Source organism: Tursiops truncatus, chromosome 18, assembly GCF_011762595.2.
Source record: "Tursiops truncatus isolate mTurTru1 chromosome 18, mTurTru1.mat.Y, whole genome shotgun sequence".
NCBI classification, from domain to species: domain Eukaryota; kingdom Metazoa; phylum Chordata; class Mammalia; order Artiodactyla; family Delphinidae; genus Tursiops; species Tursiops truncatus.
The window spans coordinates 23,588,805-23,601,731 of NC_047051.1; the positions used below are offsets into that span (position 1 = coordinate 23,588,805).

The window sequence follows — 12,927 nt, forward strand, 5'->3', positions numbered from 1 at the left end:
TTTTTTTTTTTTCACTTTATTATTCTGGTTGATCTATCTCAGAGTAATCCATCCCAGTATTCATCCATCCATCCATCCTGTCAACAAACATGTATTGAGCTCCTATTATGTACTGAGCCTTCTGCAAGATGCTGGAGCTCCAATTAGAAACAGGATAGACAAGGTCCCTGCTCTCCTGAATTTTACTTTTTCATGGAGAAGATGGACAAAAGGAGACAAAAAACATTGCACTTTTGTTTTATAGTGATTAATCATTTGGGAGTAATTAATGCTATACAAGAAAAAATTGTGTGTTGTGATAACTTGAGTGGTGTATAAAATACTGTCGATTGCCTAATTCTCTCCTAAAACCTTGTTTTTTTCCTTCATGTATTCATCCTACTTACCATGGCCTGTGTTTCCAAGAAGTCAGAAGAAATCAGTCAAGGGATCCATTTGCAAATGGTCTAACTGATCATGGAAATTCTAGTCTCCTTAACTATGATTGGTTCAGCCATTGATATGGGAAGTAGTTCCAACCAATGAGACTTATGAGAAGCCTACCTTTTAGTACAGATTTTGATTAATATGTAATATACTACTCTTCCCATTTAGTGATTTTTAGCTTTATGTTTTTGGTCTTTTAATTTTGTCTGATTCTAATATATTTTTCTGCCATCCTTCTTGTTAGAATTTATGGGGCAATTTCTTTTTCCTTCACTTAACCCCTGTGTGTCACTTGGCTTAAATTAGATTTCTAGTGACAAAAATGGCTGATTTTCATTTTACCCAATTTCGTGGTCTCTTTTAATATATTCTCATTTATTGTGATTGCTAGTGTATTTGCACATATTCTTGCTACATAATTTACTTTTTTTTCCCTAATATCTGTATCGGAGTATAATTACTTTACAGTGTTAGTTTCTGCTGTATAACAAAGTGAATCAGCTGTATGCATACGTATATCCCCATATCCCCTCCCTCTTGCGTCTCCTTCCCACCCTCCTTATCCCACCTCTCTAGGTGGTCGCAAAGCACTGAGCTGATCTCCCTGTGCTATGCAGCTGCTTCCCACTAGCTATTTTACGTTTGGTAGTGTACATATGTCCATGCCACTCTCTCACTTCGTCTCAGCTTACCCTTCCCCCTCCCTGTGTCCTCAAGTCCATTCTCTACGTCTGTGTCTTATTCCTGTCCTGCCCCTAGGTTCATCAGAACCATTTTTTTTTTTTTTAGATTCCATATATATGTGTTAGCATACGGTATTTGTTTTTCTCTTTCTGACTTACTTCACTCTGTATGACAGACTCTATGACTTCTTTATATGGCTGAGTAATATTCCATTATATATATGTGTGCCACACTTCTTTATCCATTCATCTGTCGATGGACTCTTAGGTTGCTTCCATGTCCTGGCTATTGTAAATAGTGATGCAGTGAACATTGTGGTACATGACTGTTTTTGAATTATGGTTTTCTCAGTGTATATGCCCAGTAGTGGGACTGCTGGGTCATATGGTAGTTCTATCTTTAGTTTATTAAGAAACCTTCATAATTTTCTCCATAGTGGCTGTATCAGTTTCCACGAAAGGTGCAAGAGGGTTCCCTTTCCTCCACACCCTCTCCAGCATTTATAGTTTGTAGATTTTTTGATGATGGCCATTCTCACCGGTGTGAGGTGATACCTCATTGTAGTTTTGATTTGCATTTCTCTAATGATTAGTGATGTTGAGCATCTTTTCATGAGTGAGTTGGCAATCTGTATATCTTCTGTGGAGAAATGTCTGTTTAGGTCTTCTGCCCATTTTTGGATTGGGTTGTTTGTTTTTTTGATACTGAGCTGCATGAGCTGTTTGTGTATTTTGGAGATTAATTCTTTGTCAGTTGCTTCGTTTGCAAATATTTTCTCCCATTCCGGGGATTGTCTTTTTGTCTTTTTTATGGTTTCCTTTGCTGTGCAAAAGCTTTGAAGTTTCGTTAGGTCCCATTTGTTTATATTTGTTTTTATTTCTATTTCTCTAGGAGGTGGGTCAAAAAGGATCTTGCTGTGATTTATGTCATAGAGTGTTTTGCCTATGTTTTCCTCTAAGAGTTTTATAGTGCCTGGCCTTACATTTATAGTGTTATAGTTTTATATATTTATAGTGTTATAGTGTTATAGTTTTATAGTGCCTGGCCTTACATTTATAGTTTTATAGTGCCTGGCCTTGCATCCCATAGGGTTTGGATCATCGTGTTTTCATTGTCATTTGTTTCTAGGTATTTTTGATTTCCTCTTTGATTTCTTCAGTGATCTCTTGGTTATTTAGTAGCGTATTGCTTGGCCTCCATGTGTTTGTACTTTTTACAATTTTTTTCCTGTAATTGATATCCAGTCTTATAGAGTTGTGGTCGGAAAAGTTACTTGACACGATTTCAATTTTCTTAAATTTAACAAGGCTTGATTTGTGACCCAAGATATGGTCTATCCTGGAGAATGTTCCATGAGCACTTGAGAAGAAAGTGTATTCTGTTGTTTTTGGATGGAATGTCCTATAAATATCAATTAAGTGCATCTTGTTTAATGTGTCATTTGAAGCTTGTGTTTCCTGTGTTTTTTTCATTTTGGATGATATGTCCATTGGCGAAAGTCGGGTGTTAAAGTCCCTTACTACGCTTGTGTTACTATCGATTTCCCCTTCTATGGCTGTTAGCATCTGCCTTATGTATTGAGGTGGTCCCATGTTGGGTACATAAATATTTACAATTTTTCTATCTTCTTCTTGGATTGATCCGTTGTTCATTATGTAATGTCCCTGTTTGTCTCTTGTAATAGTCTTTATTTTAAAGTCTATTTTGTCTGATATGAGAATTGCTACTCCAGCTTTCTTTTGATTTCCATTTGTATGGAATATCTTTTTCCATCCCCTCACTTTCAGTCTGTATGTGTCCCTGGGTCTGAAGTGGGTAGACAGCATATGTATGGGTCTTGTTTATGTATCCATTCAGCCAGTCTATGTCTTTTGGTTGGTGCTTTTAATCCATTTACATTTAAGGTCATTATCCATATGTATGTTCCTATTACCATTTTCTTAATTGCTTTGGGTTTGTTTTTGTACATCTTTTCCTTCTCTTGTGTTTCTTGCCTAGAGAAGTTCCTTTAGCATTTGTTGTAAAGCTGGTTTGGTGGTGCTGAATTCTCTTAGCTTTTGCTTGTCTGTAAAGGTTTTAATATCTCTGCATAATCTGGATGAGATCCTTTCTGGGTAAGGTAATCTTGGTTGTTGGTTCTTCCCTTTCATCACTTTAAATATGTCCTGCCAGTCCCTTCTGGCTTGCAGAGTTTCTGCTGAAAGTTCAGCTGTTAAGCTTATGGGGATTCCCGTGTATGTTATTTGTTGCTTTTCCCTTGCTGCTTTTAACATTTTTTCTTTGTATTTAATTTTTGATAGTTTGATTAATATGTGTCTCAGTGTGTGTCTCTTTGGGTTTATCCTTATGGAACTCTCTGCGCTTCCTGAAATTGAGCATTTACTTTTCCACGTTGGGGAAGTTTTTGACTATAACTCTTCAAATATATTCTCAGACCCTTTCTTTTTGTCTTCTTCTTCTGGGACCCCTATAATTTGAATGTTGGTGTGTTTAATGTTGTCCCAGAGGTCTCTGAGACTGTCCTCAATTCTTTTCATTCTTTTTTTTTTTTTAATTCTGCTGGAATTTATTTCCACCCTTTTATCTTCCAGGTCACTTATCCATTCTTCTGCCTCAGTTATTCTGTTATTGATTCCTTCTAGGGTATTTTTAATTTCAGTTATTGTGTTGTTCATCACTGTTTGTTTGCTTTTTAGTTCTTCTAGATCCTCATTAAATGTTTCTTATATTTTCTCCATTATGTTTCCGAGATTTGGATCATCTTTACTATCATTACTCTGAATTCTTTTTCAGGTAGCTTGTCTATTCGTCTTCATTTATTTGGTCTTGTAGGTTTTTACCTTGCTTTTTCTTCTGTAATGTATCATTTTGTCATTTCATTTTTTTTTCTTTTGATCGTTGATGCAGTATGCCTGTCTTTCTGGTTGTTTGGCCTGAGACGTCCAGCATTGGAGTTTGCAGGCAGTTGGATAGAGCTGGGTCTTGGTGCTGAGATGAGGACCTCCAGGAAGCCTCACTCTGGTGGATATTCCATGATTTCTGAGGTTCTCTGTTAGTCCAGCAATTTGGACTTGGAGCTCCCACCACAGGATCTTGGGCCCGACCTCAGGCCTGGGAACCAAGATCCTGCAAGCTTCATGGCATGGTAAAAAAAATAATAACAATAAGGAAGAAAGAAAGAAAAAAGGAGCAGTACAATATCAAAGAATTAAAATACAAAATAAAATTAGAAAGATAAAAAATATGTTAGGAAAAATAAAACTATAATTGAAACAACTGCAACAAGGTAAAATAAAACCACAACAGAAAAAAGAAAAAAAAAAAAAACGGGGGAGGAAAAACACGCCAAAAGGAGAGCACAATAACAAAGTATAAAGAATTAAATAAAATTAGAGAAGTAAAAGATTTATTAGGAAAAATAAAAATATAAAAGAATCAACAACAATGAATCAACAAGGTAAAACAGAACCCCAATGTAAAAGAGGGAATAAAATAAAAGAAGCCTTGGCTATTGGTGTGGAGTTTAGCGGGGGTGGAACTTAGGCAGGGGTGCGGTTTAGGGTGGGGTGGGACCTAGGTAGGTGGGGCGTGACGTTTTAGCGGGGGGCAGGGCCTAGTCGGGGTGATGTTGAAGCATGGGGCAGGGCCTCTGCTTAGGACCTGCACGTAAGGGGAAAGGCCAGATGTCGAAAGGAGGGCCTCTGGAGTGTGGAGTTCCGGAGTTTGGAGGTAGGGCGCTGAGTGAGGTTGTGTGGGTGGGGTTTAGCCCCAGCGCATTGGAGGGGGTCTCAGAGGGGGTCTCCAGTTGTAGAGGTGGGGCCCTGGGTGGGGGTGTAGGGGTGGGGCTTGGGCTCTGCGGGGCAGGAGGGAGGCTCTGAGGGCAGAGGATTAGGCCTGGGAGCCCAACAGTCTTCCCGGTGACTAATGGATAGGGAAAGCACTGCCCCCATTCCCTTCTGTTCCTTCACGCCCCTCCCCTACCATGTCCCCCAGGGTCTCCCCGTCACTGCTGGATCCCTAACCATGGGTGGGTCCCGCTGGGTGCAGGAACTCCTCCTCTCCCCCTAACCACCCCTCAGGGGTGTTGGTCCTGGAGGTCTGGCCTTTACTTTTGCTCCCCCTTCCTTCCCTCAGGATCCATGCAGCTGGAGGAGGCATAGGTGGGCAGAGGATCAGGCCCAGGATCTCAGCAGGTTCCTGGGGGCCCAAATGGGCAGTGGAAACCTGGCCATACTCCCTTTTGATCCTCTGCCCTCCCAATGGTTCCCCAATTTGCCCCTTTGGGTGTGGGATGCCTTTCCCTCCCCCAGCCGCCCCTCAGGGCCACCAGTCCCATCCCACCTCCACTTCTCCTCCCCCTTCACTCCCCCCATGCCCCACATCCTACCGGGTTGCTGGGGGTTCCTCCCGTCCCCTTAGATGTCCGTGGTCCCCCACTGGTGCCTGGTAGGTGCCCTAGTTGTGAGGAGATGCGAATACTGCATCCTCCTAGTATGCCATCTTGACTCTGCCCCTCCTACATAATTTACTTTTTAACTACATTTTCTTTCATGCTTTCTGTTTTTTATTTTCTTGACTCAGAATTTTCTGTTCCATTTATTTATTTTTCCTCTTTTCTCTCCTCTCCTTTACTCCCCATCATAAGAAATTTCACAGTGTTTTTGTTTTAAATTTTGTATGACCTTTGGTTGGCCTATTTAAGCTCAAAATATAAATCTCACTCCAGTTCAGGGAAATTTCTATTTTCCTTTCACATTTCTTCCCCTGTATTGTCTCTTCTGTCCATTTCTGGGTTATGTATCAAGTGGCTTTCGGAAATTCTGTATCTGTCCTCTATCTCTCTTAGTTGTTTTTCTTATACTTCCTGTCTCTTTGGCCTTTTCCGTTGCATTCTGAAGGAAACCTTGAGCTAGGTCATCCTGTTCACTGCGTTACTTCATGAGTGTCCATTCTGCTTACTTGGCACATGCATCAAATCTGTTTATTTACCAAGGTTGCTGACTTACTTTTTCATAGCCACGTTCTGTTTTATAAGTGCAGTAGTCTTTCTGATCTCTTCATTGATGGTAATTATACAACCGGTAAAATTTTCTATTTACTATTTTAGCAGTACTTTTTTTCCTTTCCATTTTAAGTTTTATCTCGTGTAGTTTTCTTTCTCGAATGTTTGGTGATTCTTGGTTATCTCCTCATGTTTCTTTGGGCACATGGCCAAGTGAGATATACAGGAGCCTGTCTTCTGTGTGTGGCAGCCTCTTGTTCTCCTGAAGTCAGCAGGTACTGGGACATTGTCCTGTTTCTCTGAGCTCAGACACCCTTCCTCCCTTCACTGTTACCCAAGGGGCCGTGTCAGTGCTTGCTGCTATGCACACAAGCATGGCAGGGGAAGAGCCCACTGCCAAGCTCATCTCAGTGTAGTTCTCCAACTGGTCATCTTCATGAATGCCTCCCAGATCTCCTTCAGGAACACAGCTAACTCAGCCCCGGTTTATCCTGCATGCTTGTTTCTCCATATAGCTTATTTTGTCTCCTTTCTACCTTCTAGGAATTCAAAATTTTTTTTCTGATAGGCTGAGTGCACTTACTGATTTTGCATGGTTATTGATTTTATATAGTCATTTGGAAAGTAAAAACAAACCAAAAAATGAGAACATACTTAAATTATTCAATGACAGAAAATTATCATAGAATACACTAGAAAAAGTGGTGAGAGCACTTTATGGGGAATGCATTCAAAGCTGTACCCTGAGATGCTCTACTCAGAGGAAGAAAAATCATAACTTTAAATCCAATCAGTACTCAAAACAGAAATGAATTAAGTATCCAGCCTAAGATTTTAGAACAAGAACAATAAACTATACTGAAGGAAGTAATTAAGAACAGAGATTAATAACAAAACGTCAAGAAACAGCTGTTATAAAAATCCAACAGCTTGTTCTTTGATAAGGTCAACAAAATGAACAGATCTCTGGTAAGTCTAATGAAGAAAAGATTACACAACTGCATTTCTACTGTTTCTACACAACAGTAGAAATGAGTGGCTAGAACCACAGTTTTAGAAAAGATTAAGTTTATATTACTATATAATACTATGGTAATGAATATGTGGATTAAGTGAATGGTTTTATGAGAAAATGTAAAACTCTAAAATGATTCAAAGAATTAAAATAAAGACAAATGAAGATGTGAGTGATTTCTAAAATTTTCTGAGAATTACTTCTCCCTAACAAGCTAAACGTGGATAATTTTCCAGGCAAGTTCATCAGAATTTTCAAGGAACAGATTGTTTTTCTATGTTCTACGAATTGTTTCAGAGAAAGGAAAAAGATGAAATAATTTAGAATTAATATTATTTAACTGTCATCCCCATGATGTCACAACCTGGTAACGGGAGAAGACACACAAACACACACACACACACATACACACCCAGAGATTTATAGATATTAACATCTGAAAGAAAATTCTAACCTAATGGGATTTTTTTTCTCTTAAATAATTTACCAAGACATAGTAAGGTTTTTTCTTTGAATGCAAAGATGACTAGCTATATATTACAACTTTTTATATCATATCACTGCAGATATGATAGGTTGTGAGAGAAAAAGAATTTGACTACCTCTGTAGTTGTAAAAAATGGGCATTGGTAAGTTAAAATCTATCAATTAAAAAAAACATAGTGAGCTAGAAATAAAATTTTTTCTCTTAAGATACATATAGTCTTCCAAAGCAATAACCAACATTAATGTCAGTGGTAAAATATTAGAACAGTGAACAACATAAGGGTATTTGCAACCCCTACCACTAACCAGTGTTGTTCTGCAAATTCTAACGTAGTGCTTCTCAATGTTATTTGAAGAAAAACTCTTTTTAGTGAAGGGGAAAAAACCTTCAGTTTTGCATGGAACAAGGTTTGGGACTTGTTTTAGTCAACTTGATAAGACAAAAATAAAAAAAGGAGTTTGTCTAATTATTGGAAATAAGTAATTTATAGATGACAGCAATCTGCCCGTACAACCCAAGAGAATCAACTGAAAAATACTTAGAACAAATGGAGTTAGAGTTGGTTATAAAACATTTATATAAGAATCAACAACTTCCTCAAATATTAGCAAAAAATTAATTAGAAAATAGGGGATAAAAAGATCTCATCAAAAAGCAACTATGGGGACTTCCCTGGTGTCACAGAGGTTAAGAATCCACTTGCCAATGCAGGGGACACGGCTTTGAGCCCTGGTTCGGGAAGATCCCACATGCCATGGAGCAACTAAGCCCGCGCGCCACATCTGCTGAAGCCTATGTGCTTAGAGCCTGTGCTCTGCAACAAGGGAAACCACTGCAATGAGAAACCCACGCACCACAACGAAGAGTAGCCCCTGCTCGCCACAACTAGAGAAAGCCTGTACACAGCAACGAAGACCAAATGCAGCCAAAAGTAAAATAAATAAATAAATAAAATTAAATAAAAAAAATTTAAAAAGCAACCATGTAAAAAATTGCTCAATCCCTAAAAAAAAAGAACCCCCCAAAACCCCCCAAACCTAACCTCCCCCCCAGAAAACCTGAGAACTTTCCTGTGATCCATTAAAGTCAATTTGAATAAAGTAGAGATGGCTGATACCCCTTAGTGGTAAAATCAATACTGTAATAACTACAGTTCTATCCAAATTAATTAGTGAGTTAAATGGAATTCCAATAAATATCTCAATGGAATTTGATGTAGGTTGAAAAACTATATCTACACTTCAACTGGGAGAATAAGCACAATATTAAACAAGAATTTTTATAAAAATATGGATAATAATTTGTGTGTTTGCTGGGGCAAGGAGGGCTTACATTATTAGCTATTAAAAAACATTACAGACTCCCTTGTACTGCTGCTGGTAAAAGGGGAACTGAAGGGCTATCCGACGATACCAAATTCTAAAGACTTTCCTAAATATAAAAGTATTAGATCTAAAAGGTATACATCTATTCTGAGGAAATAATCAGAGATGCACACAAGTTGTTTATATAAGAGTGTTTATTTTTAAAATCATCTTAATGGAAAGTTTGAAACAATTTATTCAGCAGTAGAGGATTTGAAGATTTTGAAGTTTGGAATACAGTGCATCAATTACTACTGTGTTTTAATGACGTAGGAATATGCTCACCTACGTGAAACTGAAAAAAGGCAAGATTATAAAATAGAGTCTGGGTGAGTTTAGAAGCCTACCTCTTCTTCTTATGGTACTTTGTGAGTGGATTACGTCATCTCTCTAAACCTTATCTGTTATGGATGATAGTGATGTTATTTACCTAATGACATTGTTTCTAAGATTACGTGAGAGAGAGCACGTGGAGAGTTTATCCTATTGCCTGGCATGTGGAAGCCTGTAAATGTGACTCGAGGTGTTGATAAGCGGTTATAATTTCTGTATGTATGTAAATCAAGAAATGAGGGAAATATACTGACATGTTAAAGGAGCTTATCTCTGGGTAGAGGGTTTTAATGAGTGATTATTATGTTTTCCTTCATAGTTTTCGTATTTTCTACATTTTCGACAATATATAAGTAAATTTTATGACAAAGAAATTTTTTTAAGTTAGAAAGAAATATAATTTCTTAAAAAATTTCTTAAGTTAGAAGGAATTTAATAGGAAGTATTTATGGGTGGGAGATAGAGAGCTGTGTGATTCAATGACTATTGTAGCTGAAAGTCTACAATAGTAGACTTTTCAGAAAGCTGAAAGTTTCTTTATATTAAAATGATAGAATTAACAATAACTAGAAAGAAAGGAGTACACATTATTAATGCTATATTTTCACTCTCCTACTTTACCCATGAGTATTTACTTCCTTGGATTTGGTTGGTCTCCTCTCGATATTTTGAGGTCATTTCCACTTTTTCTCATAGCCAAGGACATCTTTGTTCTTCTGGGCAAAGTTACTACTGTGGGGAGCCACAGAACCAAGACTCCTCTAAGCTGTCCCCGGCCCCAAACTCTTCTCCTGTTTTAAAAATCATTCAAAGTAGGGGTTCTTGAACTTCATGGCATTAACTCTCCTGCTTCTACTATGCTTTCCCTCTCGTTGAGCTGAGAGAACACTCTCTCCCGGGAGAAGTATATCCTGCCCGTGTGATGGCACTTTCATGTTTACATAAAGCAGTCGAGCTGAACCATGTCAGAACACGTCCCACCGGAATTCAAACATGATTTCAAAATGACCCTATCCTAGTCTCCAGTTACTACAGCCTTGCTTTGGAACATGCCTTTAAACTCATCAGCTTTCTCAAGCGTCCAGCCTTGAACACACCTGTTTGTTGTATAGTTGAGCCTTTGGTAAACTGCAACACAGAGAAGTGATTTCTATAACCTCTAGCAGGAGATGGTGACCCTTTTCCTTCTTGCTGTTAGCTTGGGCCCCCAGCACTGATCCCTGGCAGCCCTTCCTCCAGTGAGAGCAATCCTGGCAGGGTGGGCACAGAAAGTGGCACCGTTTGCAGTGTTGTCCTCATTGACCAGTGTTTACAGGAGGTTCTGCTCTTGGCAGCTCCAAGATGATATTTTGTTTTTCCTAGTACTTAAGTACCTTCTCTGTATGGAGCTCTGTCTGAATGCAGGGAGATGAGCAGAGCAGTGAGAAGACACACACTCTTTCCCCTGGGAGCCTTCATGGATGCACTTAAAACATCGAACATTCAGGAACATTTATTCCTTGTCTCTCATTTGCATCCCTTCCTTCGTATTCCTGTGTCATGTTGCTTGAACTTGTATTCAGTAATGTATCTTTTTGTTTTGTATCACAGTTGTTTCTGGGTCTGTCTCTCTCATTATACTGTGATTTCCTTCAGGTTGGAGCTGGGTCTTCCTTGCATCTGTACCTTCAGCCTGAATCCAGGTGTCTGGAAAACGGTTGGTGCTTCACAAATTTGTGTTGAGTGAGATAAGATTTGACAGTGTCTCAGATGCTGTGCGTCATGTCCCTCTGGCTTAGAGTGTTTTGATTTTCTTAATGTCCAAAGCTCAGTCCTTGGAACAGGAATGACTTATTTTGTATCTATCCAACGAGGTATTGCACTTATGTGTGAGAACCGCATCAATGAACCAGGAATACGCTTATAAAGCATGCAGATGCATCTGCAGTGGCTGTCAGTTCAGCAGAACAAATTAATTAGTTGAAATAATCCTTTCTGGCACCAAAGGAAAACCAGCCTCTCCCTAGTAAATATGGTTTGCTGCTTATAGAATAATAATCCTGAGTGCAGTGGAGCTAGAGCCCCCCCTTCTGCCACCTGGAGCAGTGGTCTTGCATGATGATGCCTCATCAGTTCCCTTACCCTTCCCTCCTGCTCTGTTTTCTCCTCTCCCCTGTCCTTGCCTCTGTAACAGGATGCTGCGTGCTATTCTCTTCCCATCCTCTTTACTTCTTCCCTGAGAGTCCTTGGCTTCATGATGTAGTATTTTGCTCTTTTACATTTTTACATATTAAAAACTGTATATCCACTGGGATTTTTAAATAAAGGAAAGCATAAAGAAACAGAAATGGTCTCCCACACAGATAAACCTTCTTGATGGTTTGAGGAAGTAATATATTCACATGGTTCAAAAATTTAAAAAAAACACTACTTATGATATTAAAGTTTCCTTCCTCTGCCTATCTACTCGCTAGGCTTTTATCTCAGTGATAGTTATAGTTAGCATTTTAGTATGTGGTTTACCATAAAAATGTCTAAAATATGATGTACACCAGCATGTGAGTTAAAATGGATGTATGTGTATCTTTTCTATTTACATGGAAGAGTCCCCCACGAAATTGCTCTAAACCTAACTTTTATTATTTAATGTGTCCTAGAGATCTCACCATAGGCGCCCCCCTCAGTCTATCTGATTCTTTGTAACGGCTGCATAGTATTCTGTTGTGTGGATGGTCTACCTTACTGTGCCAGGTCCTTGTTAACGTGCATTAAGACTTTCTCCTGAACTTTTACTGTTTCAATAATACAAGTATGCCTCTCCTTTTTTTTTTTGCCTCTCCTTTTATACATATCTTTGAACACTTCTGTAAAGGATGTGTACATTTTACATATCAATGTTTATTGCTCTCCAAAAACTAAATTAGTTTTTATTAACTTAGACACTCCACCAAAGTGCTGGGATGTACCTGATTCTCTATCAAACTTTTCTAGTTTCTCTCACTGTGACAGAAGAAAAATTTTATCTCATTGTTTTGATTTATATTTCTTTGACTTTGTGTGAAGATGATGACTATTTTTAATTTACAGGCAGTCTGTAGTTTATCTGCCAACTTCCTCCTCCTATCCTTGGCCTTTTTCTGTTTGGCGGTTGTGTTTTCCTTGTTGGTTTATATAAGGTCTTTGACTACCTCCTCAGGCCTTCCCTGAGACTCCATCTAAAATAGGAACTGAGCCACTGAGCCTCACAACAGTGTGTTTAATCCTCTGCATAGGATTACGGGCGGATATTTTTCTCACTTATTCATGGGCTTCGTTTTTTCCAGAATATAAACTCTTAAGGAGCAAGGATCTCGTCTATCTTGTTCATTATCATTTCTCCGTCATGTAGATCCAAGCCTGCCTCATAATAAGCACTCAGATATTGTTGAATGACTGAATAAAAGAATAATTGAATTAGCCTATGTATGTCATAAACATTTTTTTAAGTTTTTTTTTCCCCAATTGAAGCTTTGAATTTTCATACGGCCAAATTTATTAATCCTTTTCCTTTATGATTTCTGGACCTTCCTCATTCCAAGTTTATAAATAAACTTACCCATGCCTCCTTTGGAAACTTCTGTGGTTCCATCTTTTAGAT

At 38.6% G+C, this 12,927-nt stretch overlaps 1 protein-coding gene across 2 annotated transcripts in view; it reads left to right on the forward strand.

Annotated features, from left to right (window-relative positions):
* EPSTI1 (epithelial stromal interaction 1) overlaps nucleotides 1-12,927 on the forward strand; it is a 103,645-nt gene that overhangs the window by 75,686 nt on the left and 15,032 nt on the right. The window lies entirely within an intron of this gene.